Source organism: Phyllobates terribilis, unplaced genomic scaffold, assembly GCF_046119375.1.
Source record: "Phyllobates terribilis strain yellow unplaced genomic scaffold, ASM4611937v1 Scaffold_416__1_contigs__length_1633014, whole genome shotgun sequence".
NCBI classification, from domain to species: Eukaryota; Metazoa; Chordata; class Amphibia; order Anura; family Dendrobatidae; genus Phyllobates; species Phyllobates terribilis.
This window is the reverse complement of record NW_027363176.1, coordinates 424,869-445,088: the sequence shown is the minus strand read 5'-3', so window position 1 is coordinate 445,088 and position 20,220 is coordinate 424,869. Positions and strand designations below refer to the sequence as shown.

General features: G+C 43.3%; 9 non-coding genes across 9 annotated transcripts; all 9 read left to right on the top strand.

Moving 5' to 3' along the window:
- Positions 1-9,150: 9,150 nt before the first annotated feature.
- Positions 9,151-9,341, top strand: LOC141227443 (U2 spliceosomal RNA). The gene has a single exon (XR_012294437.1). It is a non-coding gene; the product is annotated as a U2 spliceosomal RNA (small nuclear RNA).
- A 1,115-nt stretch (positions 9,342-10,456) lies between these two features.
- Positions 10,457-10,647, top strand: LOC141227036 (U2 spliceosomal RNA). The gene has a single exon (XR_012294148.1). It is a non-coding gene; the product is annotated as a U2 spliceosomal RNA (small nuclear RNA).
- Positions 10,648-11,762: 1,115 nt separating this feature from the next.
- LOC141227442 (U2 spliceosomal RNA) lies at positions 11,763-11,953 on the top strand. Its single transcript, XR_012294436.1, has one exon. It is a non-coding gene; the product is annotated as a U2 spliceosomal RNA (small nuclear RNA).
- A 1,115-nt stretch (positions 11,954-13,068) lies between these two features.
- Positions 13,069-13,259, top strand: LOC141227050 (U2 spliceosomal RNA). The gene has a single exon (XR_012294161.1). It is a non-coding gene; the product is annotated as a U2 spliceosomal RNA (small nuclear RNA).
- Positions 13,260-14,374: 1,115 nt separating this feature from the next.
- LOC141227049 (U2 spliceosomal RNA) lies at positions 14,375-14,565 on the top strand. Its single transcript, XR_012294160.1, has one exon. It is a non-coding gene; the product is annotated as a U2 spliceosomal RNA (small nuclear RNA).
- A 1,115-nt stretch (positions 14,566-15,680) lies between these two features.
- LOC141227040 (U2 spliceosomal RNA) lies at positions 15,681-15,871 on the top strand. Its single transcript, XR_012294151.1, has one exon. It is a non-coding gene; the product is annotated as a U2 spliceosomal RNA (small nuclear RNA).
- Positions 15,872-16,986: 1,115 nt separating this feature from the next.
- LOC141227048 (U2 spliceosomal RNA) lies at positions 16,987-17,177 on the top strand. The gene has a single exon (XR_012294159.1). It is a non-coding gene; the product is annotated as a U2 spliceosomal RNA (small nuclear RNA).
- A 1,115-nt stretch (positions 17,178-18,292) lies between these two features.
- LOC141227047 (U2 spliceosomal RNA) lies at positions 18,293-18,483 on the top strand. Its single transcript, XR_012294158.1, has one exon. It is a non-coding gene; the product is annotated as a U2 spliceosomal RNA (small nuclear RNA).
- A 1,115-nt stretch (positions 18,484-19,598) lies between these two features.
- Positions 19,599-19,789, top strand: LOC141227441 (U2 spliceosomal RNA). The gene has a single exon (XR_012294435.1). It is a non-coding gene; the product is annotated as a U2 spliceosomal RNA (small nuclear RNA).
- The last annotated feature ends 431 nt before the right edge of the window (positions 19,790-20,220 follow it).

The window sequence follows — 20,220 nt, the reverse complement described above, 5'->3', positions numbered from 1 at the left end:
GCTTTTCTTCTCCTCATTGGATTTTTCATGTTCAAAGTTGCAGAAGCCAGATTACAAGCTCATTTTGGTTCAACTTCAGCAACTGTGCATTGCATTGCCATGTAATGTGATGCAATGCTATCTTTCTAGCTCTCCCTTTTTACTTCCTTTTGGATAAACAGACATATTAGGCAAGCATTTTGGAGCTTTCACCTAAATAACTACAGGTGGTGAGATAAGCTGCACAATATAATTGACCTTTCAGTATATTGTTGCACACACACCATCTATTTAGCAAATGCCCTTGTTATCAACAGCAGCCTTTTAAACTCACCTGAGCTAACAGGTATGTGCGCTGGTTACTCTGCTGCGCTTAAAATTTCTTTTTTGGTTTGCTACAATGCCTTTTCTGAAACGTTGTCTCCTTCTGCTGGAACACTGACTTCTTTCATTTAATGCCTGCAGACTATAAAAGAGAACCCAACCCAAAAAGTTTGGTTGATTAGTCTGTGGCATTCTGTTAAACTGTTGCTTATGGCGGTGTTAGGATCATTCAGCCATGGAGGGTCCTTGTTGGAGTCGGGGTATCCCCGTAACAAGAAATACACAGACACGTAGTGTATAATCAAGTACTGGGAAGCCCCTGAGCGCGTCTCCCTCTATGGGTGCTGTCCCTTTATTTATAATAATAATCATTTTTTTTTTTTTTTTTTTTTTTGTCAGACATGCGCAGTAAAATGCCTTTGTTTCACAAGCAGTGAAGTGATGATTCATAACAGTGGAATGTTGATAAGAAAGTTTCATAAACAGAAAAGTGATAATTAGTAGAAGGTTGCTGAGACAGCTAAAACAAGTTACAATCTAGTTTCTGGGCGTCAGTCCAAATGTCCAGATAAGGGAAGAATAACTTCATCTGTGTCTTACATCGTAGTCTTGGGTGTAGAATAACTCCTATCATCCTCTCAGTCCCCCCTTTGATTCTTCCTTATGGACTTTTGGTAGAAGACCTGGTCCGGGAGTTCTTTTCTTTCATATTCTTGAGTCCGTGTTACAAAGCTTATTTATGCATATTAAAATAATTTTTAATCCTATTTTAAACACTACATATATGACTACTATAATTAGCACAATCTGTAATATACCTTGCAGAATTCCAGCCACCCAACCTCCAATACCCTTAAACCAGTTCTTTGGGTTGAGAAAGGAGAAGGTGTCTGACCACCAGCTATCTTTATTTTGGTCATTGTGTCTGTCATATTCATCCCGTAATCGTTGTATATCTGCCAGCTTGAACCTCATACTCATTGTACTGTTTGGATCTATGTAATGACAACAGGTTGGACCAATAATTTGACACATTCCTCCCTGGGCCGCAGTTAGGTAGTCTAACACTACAGTATGTTGATTAGTAACAATTATAAGTTGATTTTGTACAGCTATACTAGTATTAAGTATATCCATAATATCCCATATCTGATCATCTAGATAGTCGGTGGCCTGAACTAATTTATCCCACATCTGCATCAACATTGGATACACAAAGAAAGTGCTGAATATTTTATTAGGAATTCCCATTTGGACCACATGTGGCCTACCTGAAGGTCTAGGCGAGTTGTCGGCTGCTCTTTTGTATAGTGTGTGTTTAGGTACTGCTTGCATATCTACCTGCTGATTCTGAACTATAAATGTGGCCGGTGTTAAGCGTCCTAGAGTACATGTACCTTTTATTCCTACTGGGAGCCATTTGTATGCTCCATTTCCACAAATCCAGAAGGTTCCTTCAGGCAGATCCCATATTGCAGAGTGTTGGAGCACCAACCTATGTACCAAATCTAAAAATTTAGATACATTCTGAAGTATACACCAAGGGGGTTTTTGACCTAATGGACTACAGTATCCTGCATCTGGATTTTCACAAGTCGGTGTACCTGGGTCATATGCACTTGACTCATTACATAATATATTACCTGGTATCTTTGAACATGTATCATTGTTTCCATCGGGGAATAATTGTGAATATTTCCAACCATTATTGTGTATGTATTTTTCTACTATATCAGGTTTAAAAGGTTGAGAAGAAGATACTGTGCTACTAAAACTGAGTTGTATATTTTCTGTAGGAATTAACCCTAAGTCTGTTAGTCCCGTCTTATTTCTAGGAACCCATACACCTCCTTTAAACGCTAAATATTGTAAGTTGTTTATTTTTCCGGTCATATTACCTTGCCACCAGGGAAATCCCACCCACCCCACAACTGGGATGGCAACAGTGGTGTTCCATAATCTAGAATTAACGGTTTGGTTATTTGCTAATTTGTCTGAGCAATTAGTCCATGTAAACACTTCCTCAGGGGTCATGGGTACGGCCAGGAAGGGTATGCTCGTGGCTGATATTGGAGAATGCGTACAAATCCAACAGTCTGCTATTTTCTGTCCGCCATCGAGCAACCCGTTTACCAATGTCTCATGATGTTTTATAAATTTATTATCTGTAGGTTTTGGGGAACTTAGTTTATCCCACAGGTCTCCCTGATCTATCGTTATAGCTAACACAAGTACAATCACCACTATTTCTTTTTGCAATGGCTTGCATGTACCCATGCTGATTTTCCTTCCAATTTTACTGCAGTTGGAGTTGTCAATAACACCTGATATGGACCCTCAAATCTGGGTTCTAGCGTTCTTCTGTTATGTCTTTTTACGTAGACTTCGTCTCCTGGTTGCAGCTTGTGCGTTCCCTCAATGGAATCTGGATCTGGAATGGAAGAGAACACTAAAGAGTGTATTTTAGACACATGCTTACATAAATTTTGTACATAAGCAGTTAAGCTTTCAGTTTCTAACATTAAAGTCTGTGGGAAATACAATCCTGTATTGGCAACTCTACCAAACAATATTTCATGGGGGGTGAGTTTGCTCTTTCCCTGGGGGGTGTTTCTGACTGAATACAATGCTATTGGGAGACACTCAGTCCATGGTTTCTGTGTTTCTGCCATGGCTTTCTGTATTTTTAACTTAAGTGTTCCATTCATTCTCTCAACCTTACCAGAACTCTGTGGGTGGTAAGGGGTGTGTAGTTCACTTTTTATACACAACATTTTCATTACATTCTGAAAGATCTCTCCAGTAAAATGTGTACCTCTATCCGACTCGATCACTTCTGGGATACCATAACGGGGTACCAGTTCATGTGCTATTTTTACTGCAGTGACTTTAGCCGTGGCTGTATGAACTGGATAAGCCTCTGGCCACCCCGAAAACATGTCCACACATACCAGTACATACTCATAGTGTCCATGCTTAGGCATCTGGATGTAATCGATCTGAAGTCTCTGGAACGGATATAGTGGTCTTACATGGTGCTTCTGGGGGGTCTTAACAGTCTGTCCTGGATTGTGGGCTAAACAGATTTCACAAGAACCACATTTTGCTCGAGCTACCTGGCCGAACCCTGGGGCTAACCACTTCTGTCTGACCCTCTGTATCATACCGTTTGCAGACACATGTGTAGGTCCGTGGGCTTCACTGACCACAACAGGGTACCACGCTCGGGGGAGACAAAGCTCATCTCCTTTTCTCCATAGTCCTTCTTTTTCTTCTGCCCCCTGTTTCTGCCACTCTTCTTTTTCTTCTCTACTCACCTGTTGGTGGGCTTCTTTGAGCCGTGTAATTAAGTCAAATTCTGATACTGCACTAATAGTGTGGTCAGTTGTCAGAGGTTTTACTGCAGCTCGCTTAGCAGCCTTGTCGGCTCGGTCATTACCCCTAGCTATCTCGGTGTCGAGTCTTACATGTGCAGGTACTTTTATTACTGCTACTTGTTTGGTTGAGGCAGCTGATTCTAGGATTTGTCTAATCATTTGTCCATGTTTTACTGGTTGACCTGAAGCTGTCATGTAACCTCTAGCTCTCCATATACATCCAAAATCATGTACAATACCATATGCATATCAGTAAAAATATTAGCGGTTTTTTCTTTTGCTAACTGTAATGCTCGTATTAGAGCTAATAGTTCAGCTTCCTGGGCTGAACAGCTGGCCTGCATTGGCTCAGCTTCAATAACATCATGATCTGATACAATGGCATAACCTGTGTGAAAGTTACCAGTTTCATCTGCATACCTACTACCATCTATATACATATGTAGGTCTGGATTGTCAAGAGGGGTGTCCTGTACATTAGGTAGCCCTTGTGTTTCTTGTTCTATACACTGTAAGCAATCTTGTATTATATTGTCTTGTTCGTGGTATTGTAAAAAATTTTCATCTTCGTCTTCCTGACCTCCTTCCACTCCCCCCTTTGTCTCTAGTGGTAACAGAGTGGCTAAATTTAGAGACAATATGCGGCGAAAAGTGAGGTTTGGTGGCATTAGTAAGGAGCATTGTAATCTAAGATGTCTAGCCATTGAAATGTGTTTTGGCAATACCTGATTCAGTATGCCATGTACATCATGTGTAGTTTGTACTATTAAGGCATGGTCTAGTACTATTTCTGAGGCTTTTTCTACCAAAAGAGAGACAGCTGCTACTACTCTGACACATGATGGTGCAGCTTTGGTAACATTATCTAATTGAGCAGAATAGTATGCGACAGGTCTTTGTTTATTTTCATGTTTCTGTGTTAGTACTCCTGTAGCATGATTAGACATTTCCGCAGCCATTAATTGGAATGGTTTGGCGTAGTCTGGGATTCCCAAGGCCGGGGCTGACATGAGACCTTTCTTGAGGTCTTGAAAGGCTATGAGCGCTGATTCAGTTAACTGAAAAGGCTCAATTTTTAAACAATCATATAGAGGTTGCATAAGCTGACTAGCATGTATAACCCATTGTCTGCAGTGTGATACTATTCCCAAAAATGCTCTTAATGTTTTGTAGTTCTTGGGAGGAACAAGATCTCTAATGATTTTTAGTCTGTCGGCGGTGAGGTGCCGAATACCTTGTGAAATGCAGTGACCTAGAAATACTACCGTAGTCATACAAAGTTGTACTTTTTTCTTGTTAACTTTACAGCCCATGTCTGCTAGAAATATTAACAACCTTATTGTGTTGCTGTTTGCGGACTCTTGAGCAGGGGCACATAACAATAGGTCATCAACATATTGAAGAATTACAACCTCATCCGTAGGTTTGAAATTTTGAAGAACTGATCTCATAGCTTCTGAGTACAAGGTAGGTGAATGTATCATACCCTGTGGTAATCTTGTCCATGCTAATTGTCTATTCTTAAATGTAAATGCAAACAGTTTGTAACAGTCTGGGTGTAATGGTACTGAAAAAAATGCATTTGATAAGTCTATGACAGAAAATACTCGTGCTGTTGCTGGGATCTGTGATAGCAACGTGTGTGGATTTGGCACAACAGGAGTAATAGGTTCCAAAATTTTATTTATCTCTCTTAAATCATGTACCATCCGGTACCTAGCAGCTGACCCCTCAGTAGATTTCTTTTTTACGGGGTACAACGGTGTATTGGCTGGTGACTTTACTTCTATCAGTACTCCAGTTTTTAGATAATCTTTTATCTGTTCTCCTATGGCGTGTTCTTGTTGGGCACTAATAGGATACTGTCTCAATTGGGGTAGTGTCACACCTGGAACAGGAGTGACTTTTACTGGAGCTATTGGCATTAGTCCTACATCGGTGTCATGTTGTGCCCATAATTTTTCTGGTACCTCAGAAAGATCTAAAATAATTTGGGTAGGGGCAGGATCTTTCTCATCCTCTAAGGCTTGGACTTTTACAATGTTTTCTAGAGACTCTTGGTCATCAGGCACCAAAATTTGGACTCTACCATCCTCCAAAAATTGGATATTCATTTCTGTCTGCTTTAATAGGTCTGTACCTAGAAGACAAGTAGGTGCCCCTTTGACAAAAAGAAATTTAGATAAAAATATTTTAGATCCTATCTTTGTTTCAAGGGGAATACTATATGGGAGTGGCCTGATTCCTCCATCATACCCTTCGGTATAGGTTACATCATCTGATAAACAATCAGCATTTGGTAAGGCGTCTTCATTGAGGACGGAGGAAGTTGCTCCGGTATCTATTAGAAAAGGGCATTGTTTTCCTGCTACTTTTACCTGAATTATTGGGCGCCTTCCAGTCAAAGTGGTTTGCATCACGTCTAGTCACTCGCTTGCTGCAGGAGCAGAAGCCTGTACTGTCTTTTCTTGTGATTCTCTTGGGACATAGGTACCATCTTCTATATCCCTGGCTTTTTTCCTGCATTCTCTAATCCAATGTCCTGGTTTCTTACAGTAGTGACATGGATTAGTTTTCTTATCCAAATTCCCTTTGTCATAGGTCTGATTTGATCTGTTGTTTTTATTGACCAGACTATTATTTGCTGCTACTCTGATGGGTTTGGATGCTGCCTCACGCATATCCATTTCTATCCCTAATAGTTTTTGTCTGACTATCTGGGGATCATCTAGGGTTCTCCAATCAGGAGTTGCAGCCTTGAACTTTTCCCTAAGTTTTGGGTTAAGATTCTCTATAAAAGTTTTTGTCATCAGTCGAATGACTCCTTCATTGGTAAGGTCCATTCCCTCGTCTCTGTAACTGTTTTCTACCGCTAAGTAGTATTCATCTACAGGCTGTCCTGACTTCTGGGAGACAGTTCCTGAAGTCCCTCTCATTCGTTGTTTAGTTCTCATAAACTCCATAAGTCTGATCATAAAATTCTGTCCTGACAGTGCGGTATTTGGATCCTCACCATCTACTGGTTGAGGTCTATGAGGTTCTATAACTGTCATCAATTCCTGATACAACCCTGGTGTCATTTTCATTCTACATAATTCTGTTCCATCTGACCATGTTCCATTATGGGTGTGTATTATCTGCTGTATGTACGTAGCAAATCTTAGTGGGCATTGTATTGGATCTGGTGCATTCTGAAGTAGGGACATTCCCTCAGCGGGGGTCCATGGAAAATATTGTCTAGTCTGATGGTATCTAGTTACTCTACGCGGTGGATTGCCACCATCTTCTTCTCTGTATGGTCGACTGAGGATACGCACTGGTGCCAACATATCATGTGGTCGTGGTGCTCCACATCCTGCACATGTGTCTCTCCAGTCTGGATTCTGGAGTCCACAGTTTGTACATGTCCATCCACCCGGACCCCGAAGATCAGGATACGGTGTGGGTTCTGACCTGGGCTGATATGGTGGTGCCAATGGGTTCATTTGTTTACTGTTTTCTGTTTGTACAATGGGACCCTGTCTGACTGGAGTTCTCCATAATCCATTGTCTTTATTAAAAGTCCAATGGTCTGTCTCTGCTGTTTTTGATAGTTCGACCATGGCCTCGACTTGTTCCTGCCATCCTTTGTCTCTTATCACTCCTGCTTTTCTAACCCGAATGTCCTCCCATAGTTTCCTGTTAAACCTGTCATGCCTTGCTACCTGAAAAGTTTTGCAAACTTTCCCTAAATTCTTAGTTGCTTCTACACCACACCTTTCTTTCACGATCGTATAGACATCTTGTTCATCATTTGTGGTCTTAGTCTGTTTGTTGCCCATTTTTCCTGACTATTCATACCTTAGGAGGCTTTTTGGGTTAGATAAAATATATTCTATATTTTACCTTTCCTCGTTACCTATTCTGTCCTAAGGAGCCAGTATCTGAAACGGTTTCTCTGGACCGTTTTGTCTGAAGTGTAGAGTAATTCTAACACACATATATATGGCAACAAGGGCAAGACCAACAATACATAAAATGAACCATACAGTCTCCATTATATATCGTGTCCCTGGAGTATTATCATTACTTCCATGGGCTCATTCTGTCAATCTCTTATCCGTCAAAAAGGAGGACAAAGGTTCGGGAGTTAAGCGTGAGCGAAGGTTTCCCCGAAAGGACACAACCTTATGACTCAGTTAGGCAATCTCCGTAATACTTATGTCATCTACCTTAGTGCGGCTTATGAGGCTATTCCCGACATCCACATCTCTTTCATACCATCCGTTTCATAACCTTCTCTGACCTCTCCTTCGGCAGATCCTACAGTATATACATGAATGACCCGAGCTATAGGTATCCTTCTCTACTAGTTCCTCAATCCCAACACAAGATATGCATGAAATTTACGGACTATCGCAGAGCAGATGTAAGAGAACTAACAGTGTCTCTTACCTGGCCAGGTTTGTCATCTGCTGTTCCGATGTCCCAATCTCAGCGGTTACTCGTGCCGGTCGATGAACTTGAAGGAATACGCAGACCTCGGGTCCCTGTTTCGGGCGCCAGGAATTGTTAGGATCATTCAGCCATGGAGGGTCCTTGTTGGAGTCGGGGTATCCCCGTAACAAGAAATACACAGACACGTAGTGTATAATCAAGTACTGGGAAGCCCCTGAGCGCGTCTCCCTCTATGGGTGCTGTCCCTTTATTTATAATAATAATCATTTTTTTTTTTTTTTTGTCAGACATGCGCAGTAAAATGCCTTTGTTTCACAAGCAGTGAAGTGATGATTCATAACAGTGGAATGTTGATAAGAAAGTTTCATAAACAGAAAAGTGATAATTAGTAGAAGGTTGCTGAGACAGCTAAAACAAGTTACAATCTAGTTTCTGGGCGTCAGTCCAAATGTCCAGATAAGGGAAGAATAACTTCATCTGTGTCTTACATCGTAGTCTTGGGTGTAGAATAACTCCTATCATCCTCTCAGCGGTCTCTGTGAGCTTCTCAGCGACATTCAGCCAGCCAGGTATCCTGCCTGCAGTAGATGGAATGTGGCAATGGAACGCTGGCTGCGCGTGTCATAATAGGCTCTGAGCCTTTATATACCTGTGCACAGCAGCAGCCACCTTCAGTCTGCTGCTGGACAGCCAGCAGCAGCAGCAGCAGGAGAGGTATGTAATCAGGAGCCCTCCTGCTAAGGGTAGACAGCTGCTCGTTCCACCCCACCCCCCGCCTTAATTGGTTCTCCTCCCTTCCAACGGTGTTGAGGCGGGTGGGAACAGCAGGGGGTGAAGGTGCTGTGTTTAAAGAGGTGGAGTTATGCAGATCTAAAACGCGTGGATTGCAGCAGCAGCAAGCCGAAAAGTGCAGGCATGTAAGGGATCTAGAGGTTGACAACATGTCTTCTTAACGGGAGTCCAGGAGCTCATCTCCACAAATGGACTTTTCAGGATCCTTGGGTGGCTCCGTAGTTTGAAACCAATTCTGGTTATCGCTTCTCGGCCTTTTGGCTAAGATCAAGTGTAGTATCTGTTCTTATCAGTTTAATATCTGATACGTCCCCTATCTGGGGACCATATATTAAATGGATTTTTAGAACAGGGAGATGGAAAAAGAGCTTGCTCTGTCCACTCCACGCATTGACCTGGTATTGCAGTATCTCCAGGACCGGTGCACCCCTTCTTTAATGCAGTTTCTAAAATCAGAAAGAATTGAATTCAATGTTTTTTGTTCATTTTGCTTGTTTGTCGGATTTTGGGATGGACTCTTTGGCTTTGCTTTTCTTCTCCTCATTGGATTTTTCATGTTCAAAGTTGCAGAAGCCAGATTACAAGCTCATTTTGGTTCAACTTCAGCAACTGTGCATTGCATTGCCATGTAATGTGATGCAATGCTATATTTCTAGCTCTCCCTTTTTACTTCCTTTTGGATAAACAGACATATTAGGCAAGCATTTTGGAGCTTTCACCTAAATAACTACAGGTGGTGAGATAAGCTGCACAATATAATTGACCTTTCAGTATATTGTTGCACACACACCATCTATTTAGCAAATGCCCTTGTTATCAACAGCAGCCTTTTAAACTCACCTGAGCTAATAGGTATGTGCACTGGTTACTCTGCTGCGCTTAAAATTTCTTTTTTGGTTTGCTACAATGCCTTTTCTGAAACGTTGTCTCCTTCTGCTGGAACACTGACTTCTTTCATTTAATGCCTGCAGACTATAAAAGAGAACCCAACCCAAAAAGTTTGGTTGATTAGTCTGTGGCATTCTGTTAAACTGTTGCTTATGGCGGTCTCTGTGAGCTTCTCAGCGACATTCAGCCAGCCAGGTATCCTGCCTGCAGTAGATGGAATGTGGCAATGGAATGCTGGCTGCGCGTGTCATAATAGGCTCTGAGCCTTTATATACCTGTGCACAGCAGCAGCCACCTTCAGTCTGCTGCTGGACAGCCAGCAGCAGCAGCAGCAGGAGAGGTATGTAATCAGGAGCCCTCCTGCTAAGGGTAGACAGCTGCTCGTTCCACCCCACCCCCCGCCTTAATTGGTTCTCCTCCCTTCCAACGGTGTTGAGGCGGGTGGGAACAGCAGGGGGTGAAGGTGCTGTGTTTAAAGAGGTGGAGTTATGCAGATCTAAAACGCGTGGATTGCAGCAGCAGCAAGCCGAAAAGTGCAGGCATGTAAGGGATCTAGAGGTTGACAACATGTCTTCTTAACGGGAGTCCAGGAGCTCATCTCCACAAATGGACTTTTCAGGATCCTTGGGTGGCTCCGTAGTTTGAAACCAATTCTGGTTATCGCTTCTCGGCCTTTTGGCTAAGATCAAGTGTAGTATCTGTTCTTATCAGTTTAATATCTGATACGTCCCCTATCTGGGGACCATATATTAAATGGATTTTTAGAACAGGAAGATGGAAAAAGAGCTTGCTCTGTCCACTCCACGCATTGACCTGGTATTGCAGTATCTCCAGGACCGGTGCACCCCTTCTTTAATGCAGTTTCTAAAATCAGAAAGAATTGAATTCAATGTTTTTTGTTCATTTTGCTTGTTTATCGGATTTTGGGATGGACTCTTTGGCTTTGCTTTTCTTCTCCTCATTGGATTTTTCATGTTCAAAGTTGCAGAAGCCAGATTACAAGCTCATTTTGGTTCAACTTCAGCAACTGTGCATTGCATTGCCATGTAATGTGATGCAATGCTATCTTTCTAGCTCTCCCTTTTTACTTCCTTTTGGATAAACAGACATATTAGGCAAGCATTTTGGAGCTTTCACCTAAATAACTACAGGTGGTGAGATAAGCTGCACAATATAATTGACCTTTCAGTATATTGTTGCACACACACCATCTATTTAGCAAATGCCCTTGTTATCAACAGCAGCCTTTTAAACTCACCTGAGCTAACAGGTATGTGCGCTGGTTACTCTGCTGCGCTTAAAATTTCTTTTTTGGTTTGCTACAATGCCTTTTCTGAAACGTTGTCTCCTTCTGCTGGAACACTGACTTCTTTCATTTAATGCCTGCAGACTATAAAAGAGAACCCAACCCAAAAAGTTTGGTTGATTAGTCTGTGGCATTCTGTTAAACTGTTGCTTATGGCGGTCTCTGTGAGCTTCTCAGCGACATTCAGCCAGCCAGGTATCCTGCCTGCAGTAGATGGAATGTGGCAATGGAACGCTGGCTGCGCGTGTCATAATAGGCTCTGAGCCTTTATATACCTGTGCACAGCAGCAGCCACCTTCAGTCTGCTGCTGGACAGCCAGCAGCAGCAGCAGCAGGAGAGGTATGTAATCAGGAGCCCTCCTGCTAAGGGTAGACAGCTGCTCGTTCCACCCCACCCCCCGCCTTAATTGGTTCTCCTCCCTTCCAACGGTGTTGAGGCGGGTGGGAACAGCAGGGGGTGAAGGTGCTGTGTTTAAAGAGGTGGAGTTATGCAGATCTAAAACGCGTGGATTGCAGCAGCAGCAAGCCGAAAAGTGCAGGCATGTAAGGGATCTAGAGGTTGACAACATGTCTTCTTAACGGGAGTCCAGGAGCTCATCTCCACAAATGGACTTTTCAGGATCCTTGGGTGGCTCCGTAGTTTGAAACCAATTCTGGTTATCGCTTCTCGGCCTTTTGGCTAAGATCAAGTGTAGTATCTGTTCTTATCAGTTTAATATCTGATACGTCCCCTATCTGGGGACCATATATTAAATGGATTTTTAGAACAGGGAGATGGAAAAAGAGCTTGCTCTGTCCACTCCACGCATTGACCTGGTATTGCAGTATCTCCAGGACCGGTGCACCCCTTCTTTAATGCAGTTTCTAAAATCAGAAAGAATTGAATTCAATGTTTTTTGTTCATTTTGCTTGTTTGTCGGATTTTGGGATGGACTCTTTGGCTTTGCTTTTCTTCTCCTCATTGGATTTTTCATGTTCAAAGTTGCAGAAGCCAGATTACAAGCTCATTTTGGTTCAACTTCAGCAACTGTGCATTGCATTGCCATGTATTGTGATGCAATGCTATCTTTCTAGCTCTCCCTTTTTACTTCCTTTTGGATAAACAGACATATTAGGCAAGCATTTTGGAGCTTTCACCTAAATAACTACAGGTGGTGAGATAAGCTGCACAATATAATTGACCTTTCAGTATATTGTTGCACACACACCATCTATTTAGCAAATGCCCTTGTTATCAACAGCAGCCTTTTAAACTCACCTGAGCTAACAGGTATGTGCGCTGGTTACTCTGCTGCGCTTAAAATTTCTTTTTTGGTTTGCTACAATGCCTTTTCTGAAACGTTGTCTCCTTCTGCTGGAACACTGACTTCTTTCATTTAATGCCTGCAGACTATAAAAGAGAACCCAACCCAAAAAGTTTGGTTGATTAGTCTGTGGCATTCTGTTAAACTGTTGCTTATGGCGGTCTCTGTGAGCTTCTCAGCGACATTCAGCCAGCCAGGTATCCTGCCTGCAGTAGATGGAATGTGGCAATGGAACGCTGGCTGCGCGTGTCATAATAGGCTCTGAGCCTTTATATACCTGTGCACAGCAGCAGCCACCTTCAGTCTGCTGCTGGACAGCCAGCAGCAGCAGCAGCAGGAGAGGTATGTAATCAGGAGCCCTCCTGCTAAGGGTAGACAGCTGCTCGTTCCACCCCACCCCCCGCCTTAATTGGTTCTCCTCCCTTCCAACGGTGTTGAGGCGGGTGGGAACAGCAGGGGGTGAAGGTGCTGTGTTTAAAGAGGTGGAGTTATGCAGATCTAAAACGCGTGGATTGCAGCAGCAGCAAGCCGAAAAGTGTAGGCATGTAAGGGATCTAGAGGTTGACAACATGTCTTCTTAACGGGAGTCCAGGAGCTCATCTCCACAAATGGACTTTTCAGGATCCTTGGGTGGCTCCGTAGTTTGAAACCAATTCTGGCTATCTCTTCTCGGCCTTTTGGCTAAGATCAAGTGTAGTATCTGTTCTTATCAGTTTAATATCTGATACGTCCCCTATCTGGGGACCATATATTAAATGGATTTTTAGAACAGGGAGATGGAAAAAGAGCTTGCTCTGTCCACTCCACCCATTGACCTGGTATTGCAGTATCTCCAGGACCGGTGCACCCCTTCTTTAATGCAGTTTCTAAAATCAGAAAAAATTGAATTCAATGTTTTTTGTTCATTTTGCTTGTTTGTCGGATTTTGGGATGGACTCTTTGGCTTTGCTTTTCTTCTCCTCATTGGATTTTTCATGTTCAAAGTTGCAGAAGCCAGATTACAAGCTCATTTTGGTTCAACTTCAGCAACTGTGCATTGCATTGCCATGTAATGTGATGCAATGCTATCTTTCTAGCTCTCCCTTTTTACTTCCTTTTGGATAAACAGACATATTAGGCAAGCATTTTGGAGCTTTCACCTAAATAACTACAGGTGGTGAGATAAGCTGCACAATATAATTGACCTTTCAGTATATTGTTGCACACACACCATCTATTTAGCAAATGCCCTTGTTATCAACAGCAGCCTTTTAAACTCACCTGAGCTAACAGGTATGTGCGCTGGTTACTCTGCTGCGCTTAAAATTTCTTTTTTGGTTTGCTACAATGCCTTTTCTGAAACGTTGTCTCCTTCTGCTGGAACACTGACTTCTTTCATTTAATGCCTGCAGACTATAAAAGAGAACCCAACCCAAAAAGTTTGGTTGATTAGTCTGTGGCATTCTGTTAAACTGTTGCTTATGGCGGTCTCTGTGAGCTTCTCAGCGACATTCAGCCAGCCAGGTATCCTGCCTGCAGTAGATGGAATGTGGCAATGGAACGCTGGCTGCGCGTGTCATAATAGGCTCTGAGCCTTTATATACCTGTGCACAGCAGCAGCCACCTTCAGTCTGCTGCTGGACAGCCAGCAGCAGCAGCAGCAGGAGAGGTATGTAATCAGGAGCCCTCCTGCTAAGGGTAGACAGCTGCTCGTTCCACCCCACCCCCCGCCTTAATTGGTTCTCCTCCCTTCCAACGGTGTTGAGGCGGGTGGGAACAGCAGGGGGTGAAGGTGCTGTGTTTAAAGAGGTGGAGTTATGCAGATCTAAAACGCGTGGATTGCAGCAGCAGCAAGCCGAAAAGTGCAGGCATGTAAGGGATCTAGAGGTTGACAACATGTCTTCTTAACGGGAGTCCAGGAGCTCATCTCCACAAATGGACTTTTCAGGATCCTTGGGTGGCTCCGTAGTTTGAAACCAATTCTGGTTATCGCTTCTCGGCCTTTTGGCTAAGATCAAGTGTAGTATCTGTTCTTATCAGTTTAATATCTGATACGTCCCCTATCTGGGGACCATATATTAAATGGATTTTTAGAAAAGGGAGATGGAAAAAGAGCTTGCTCTGTCCACTCCACCCATTGACCTGGTATTGCAGTATCTCCAGGACCGGTGCACCCCTTCTTTAATGCAGCTTCTAAAATCAGAAAGAATTGAATTCAATGTTTTTTGTTCATTTTGCTTGTTTGTCGGATTTTGGGATGGACTCTTTGGCTTTGCTTTTCTTCTCCTCATTGGATTTTTCATGTTCAAAGTTGCAGAAGCCAGATTACAAGCTCATTTTGGTTCAACTTCAGCAACTGTGCATTGCATTGCCATGTAATGTGATGCAATGCTATCTTTCTAGCTCTCCCTTTTTACTTCCTTTTGGATAAACAGACATATTAGGCAAGCATTTTGGAGCTTTCACCTAAATAACTACAGGTGGTGAGATAAGCTGCACAATATAATTGACCTTTCAGTATATTGTTGCACACACACCATCTATTTAGCAAATGCCCTTGTTATCAACAGCAGCCTTTTAAACTCACCTGAGCTAACAGGTATGTGCGCTGGTTACTCTGCTGCGCTTAAAATTTCTTTTTTGGTTTGCTACAATGCCTTTTCTGAAACGTTGTCTCCTTCTGCTGGAACACTGACTTCTTTCATTTAATGCCTGCAGACTATAAAAGAGAACCCAACCCAAAAAGTTTGGTTGATTAGTCTGTGGCATTCTGTTAAACTGTTGCTTATGGCGGTCTCTGTGAGCTTCTCAGCGACATTCAGCCAGCCAGGTATCCTGCCTGCAGTAGATGGAATGTGGCAATGGAACGCTGGCTGCGCGTGTCATAATAGGCTCTGAGCCTTTATATACCTGTGCACAGCAGCAGCCACCTTCAGTCTGCTGCTGGACAGCCAGCAGCAGCAGCAGCAGGAGAGGTATGTAATCAGGAGCCCTCCTGCTAAGGGTAGACAGCTGCTCGTTCCACCCCACCCCCCGCCTTAATTGGTTCTCCTCCCTTCCAACGGTGTTGAGGCGGGTGGGAACAGCAGGGGGTGAAGGTGCTGTGTTTAAAGAGGTGGAGTTATGCAGATCTAAAACGCGTGGATTGCAGCAGCAGCAAGCCGAAAAGTGCAGGCATGTAAGGGATCTAGAGGTTGACAACATGTCTTCTTAACGGGAGTCCAGGAGCTCATCTCCACAAATGGACTTTTCAGGATCCTTGGGTGGCTCCGTAGTTTGAAACCAATTCTGGTTATCGCTTCTCGGCCTTTTGGCTAAGATCAAGTGTAGTATCTGTTCTTATCAGTTTAATATCTGATACGTCCCCTATCTGGGGACCATATATTAAATGGATTTTTAGAACAGGGAGATGGAAAAAGAGCTTGCTCTGTCCACTCCACCCATTGACCTGGTATTGCAGTATCTCCAGGACCGGTGCACCCCTTCTTTAATGCAGTTTCTAAAATCAGAAAAAATTGAATTCAATGTTTTTTGTTCATTTTGCTTGTTTGTCGGATTTTGGGATGGACTCTTTGGCTTTGCTTTTCTTCTCCTCATTGGATTTTTCATGTTCAAAGTTGCAGAAGCCAGATTACAAGCTCATTTTGGTTCAACTTCAGCAACTGTGCATTGCATTGCCATGTAATGTGATGCAATGCTATCTTTCTAGCTCTCCCTTTTTACTTCCTTTTGGATAAACAGACATATTAGGCAAGCATTTTGGAGCTTTCACCTAAATAACTACAGGTGGTGAGATAAGCTGCACAATATAATTGACCTTTCAGTATATTGTTGCACACACACCATCTATTTAGCAAATGCCCTTGTTATCAACAGCAGCCTTTTAAACTCACCTGAGCTAACAGGTATGTGTGCTGGTTACTCTGCTGCGCTTAAAATTTCTTTTTTGGTTTGCTACAATGCCTTTTCTGAAACGTTGTCTCCTTCTGCTGGAACACTGACTTCTTTCATTTAATGCCTGCAGACTATAAAAGAGAACCCAACCCAAAAAGTTTGGTTGATTAGTCTGTGGCATTCTGTTAAACTGTTGCTTATGGCGGTCTCTGTGAGCTTCTCAGCGACATTCAGCCAGCCAGGTATCCTGCCTGCAGTAGATGGAATGTGGCAATGGAACGCTGGCTGCGCGTGTCATAATAGGCTCTGAGCCTTTATATACCTGTGCACAGCAGCAGCCACATTCAGTCTGCTGCTGGACAGCCAGCAGCAGCAGCAGCAGGAGAGGTATGTAATCAGGAGCCCTCCTGCTAAGGGTAGACAGCTGCTCGTTCCACCCCACCCCCCGCCTTAATTGGTTCTCCTCCCTTCCAACGGTGTTGAGGCGGGTGGGAACAGCAGGGGGTGAAGGTGCTGTGTTTAAAGAGGTGGAGTTATGCAGATCTAAAACGCGTGGATTGCAGCAGCAGCAAGCCGAAAAGTGCAGGCATGTAAGGGATCTAGAGGTTGACAACATGTCTTCTTAACGGGAGTCCAGGAGCTCATCTCCACAAATGGACTTTTCAGGATCCTTGGGTGGCTCCGTAGTTTGAAACCAATTCTGGTTATCGCTTCTCGGCCTTTTGGCTAAGATCAAGTGTAGTATCTGTTCTTATCAGTTTAATATCTGATACGTCCCCTATCTGGGGACCATATATTAAATGGATTTTTAGAAAAGGGAGATGGAAAAAGAGCTTGCTCTGTCCACTCCACCCATTGACCTGGTATTGCAGTATCTCCAGGACCGGTGCACCCCTTCTTTAATGCAGTTTCTAAAATCAGAAAGAATTGAATTCAATGTTTTTTGTTCATTTTGCTTGTTTGTCGGATTTTGGGATGGACTCTTTGGCTTTGCTTTTCTTCTCCTCATTGGACTTTTCATGTTCAAAGTTGCAGAAGCCAGATTACAAGCTCATTTTGGTTCAACTTCAGCAACTGTGCATTGCATTGCCATGTAATGTGATGCAATGCTATCTTTCTAGCTCTCCCTTTTTACTTCCTTTTGGATAAACAGACATATTAGGCAAGCATTTTGGAGCTTTCACCTAAATAACTACAGGTGGTGAGATAAGCTGCACAATATAATTGACCTTTCAGTATATTGTTGCACACACACCATCTATTTAGCAAATGCCCTTGTTATCAACAGCAGCCTTTTAAACTCACCTGAGCTAACAGGTATGTGCGCTGGTTACTCTGCTGCGCTTAAAATTTCTTTTTTGGTTTGCTACAATGCCTTTTCTGAAACGTTGTCTCCTTCTGCTGGAACACTGACTTCTATCATTTAATGCCTGCAGACTATAAAAGAGAACCCAACTCAAAAAGTTTGGTTGATTAGTCTGTGGCATTCTGTTAAACTGTTGCTTATGGCGGTCTCTGTGAGCTTCTCAGCGACATTCAGCCAGCCAGGTATCCTGCCTGCAGTAGATGGAATGTGGCAATGGAACGCTGGCTGCGCGTGTCATAATAGGCTCTGAGCCTTTATATACCTGTGCACAGCAGCAGCCACCTTCAGTCTGCTGCTGGACAGCCAGCAGCAGCAGCAGCAGGAGAGGTATGTAATCAGGAGCCCTCCTGCTAAGGGTAGACAGCTGCTCGTTCCACCCCACCCCCCGCCTTAATTGGTTCTCCTCCCTTCCAACGGTGTTGAGGCGGGTGGGAACAGCAGGGGGTGAAGGTGCTGTGTTTAAAGAGGTGGAGTTATGCAGATCTAAAACGCGTGGATTGCAGCAGCAGCAAGCCGAAAAGTGCAGGCATGTAAGGGATCTAGAGGTTGACAACATGTCTTCTTAACGGGAGTCCAGGAGCTCATCTCCACAAATGGACTTTTCAGGATCCTTGGGTGGCTCCGTAGTTTGAAACCAATTCTGGTTATCGCTTCTCGGCCTTTTGGCTAAGATCAAGTGTAGTATCTGTTCTTATCAGTTTAATATCTGATACGTCCCCTATCTGGGGACCATATATTAAATGGATTTTTAGAAAAGGGAGATGGAAAAAGAGCTTGCTCTGTCCACTCCACCCATTGACCTGGTATTGCAGTATCTCCAGGACCGGTGCACCCCTTCTTTAATGCAGTTTCTAAAATCAGAAAGAATTGAATTCAATGTTTTTTGTTCATTTTGCTTGTTTGTCGGATTTTGGGATGGACTCTTTGGCTTTGCTTTTCTTCTCCTCATTGGATTTTTCATGTTCAAAGTTGCAGAAGCCAGATTACAAGCTCATTTTGGTTCAACTTCAGCAACTGTGCATTGCATTGCCATGTAATGTGATGCAATGCTATCTTTCTAGCTCTCCCTTTTTACTTCCTTTTGGATAAACAGACATATTAGGCAAGCATTTTGGAGCTTTCACCTAAATAACTACAGGTGGTGAGATAAGCTGCACAATATAATTGACCTTTCAGTATATTGTTGCACACACACCATCTATTTAGCAAATGCCCTTGTTATCAACAGCAGCCTTTTAAACTCACCTGAGCTAACAGGTATGTGCGCTGGTTACTCTGCTGCGCTTAAAATTTCTTTTTTGGTTTGCTACAATGCCTTTTCTGAAACGTTGTCTCCTTCTGCTGGAACACTGACTTCTTTCATTTAATGCCTGCAGACTATAAAAGAGAACCCAACCCAAAAAGTTTGGTTGATTAGTCTGTGGCATTCTGTTAAACTGTTGCTTATGGCGGTCTCTGTGAGCTTCTCAGCGACATTCAGCCAGCCAGGTATCCTGCCTGCAGTAGATGGAATGTGGCAATGGAACGCTGGCTGCGCGTGTCATAATAGGCTCTGAGCCTTTATATACCTGTGCACAGCAGCAGCCACCTTCAGTCTGCTGCTGGACAGCCAGCAGCAGCAGCAGCAGGAGAGGTATGTAATCAGGAGCCCTCCTGCTAAGGGTAGACAGCTGCTCGTTCCACCCCACCCCCCGCCTTAATTGGTTCTCCTCCCATCCAACGGTGTTGAGGCGGGTGGGAACAGCAGGGGGTGAAGGTGCTGTGTTTAAAGAGGTGGAGTTATGCAGATCTAAAACGCGTGGATTGCAGCAGCAGCAAGCCGAAAAGTGCAGGCATGTAAGGGATCTAGAGGTTGACAACATGTCTTCTTAACGGGAGTCCAGGAGCTCATCTCCACAAATGGACTTTTCAGGATCCTTGGGTGGCTCCGTAGTTTGAAACCAATTCTGGTTATCGCTTCTCGGCCTTTTGGCTAAGATCAAGTGTAGTATCTGTTCTTATCAGTTTAATATCTGATACGTCCCCTATCTGGGGACCATATATTAAATGGATTTTTAGAACAGGGAGATGGAAAAAGAGCTTGCTCTGTCCACTCCACGCATTGACCTGGTATTGCAGTATCTCCAGGACCGGTGCACCCCTTCTTTAATGCAGTTTCTAAAATCAGAAAGAATTGAATTCAATGTTTTTTGTTCATTTTGCTTGTTTGTCGGATTTTGGGATGGACTCTTTGGCTTTGCTTTTCTTCTCCTCATTGGATTTTTCATGTTCAAAGTTGCAGAAGCCAGATTACAAGCTCATTTTGGTTCAACTTCAGCAACTGTGCATTGCATTGCCATGTAATGTGATGCAATGCTATCTTTCTAGCTCTCCCTTTTTACTTCCTTTTGGATAAACAGACATATTAGGCAAGCATTTTGGAGCTTTCACCTAAATAACTACAGGTGGTGAGATAAGCTGCACAATATAATTGACCTTTCAGTATATTGTTGCACACACACCATCTATTTAGCAAATGCCCTTGTTATCAACAGCAGCCTTTTAAACTCACCTGAGCTAACAGGTATGTGCGCT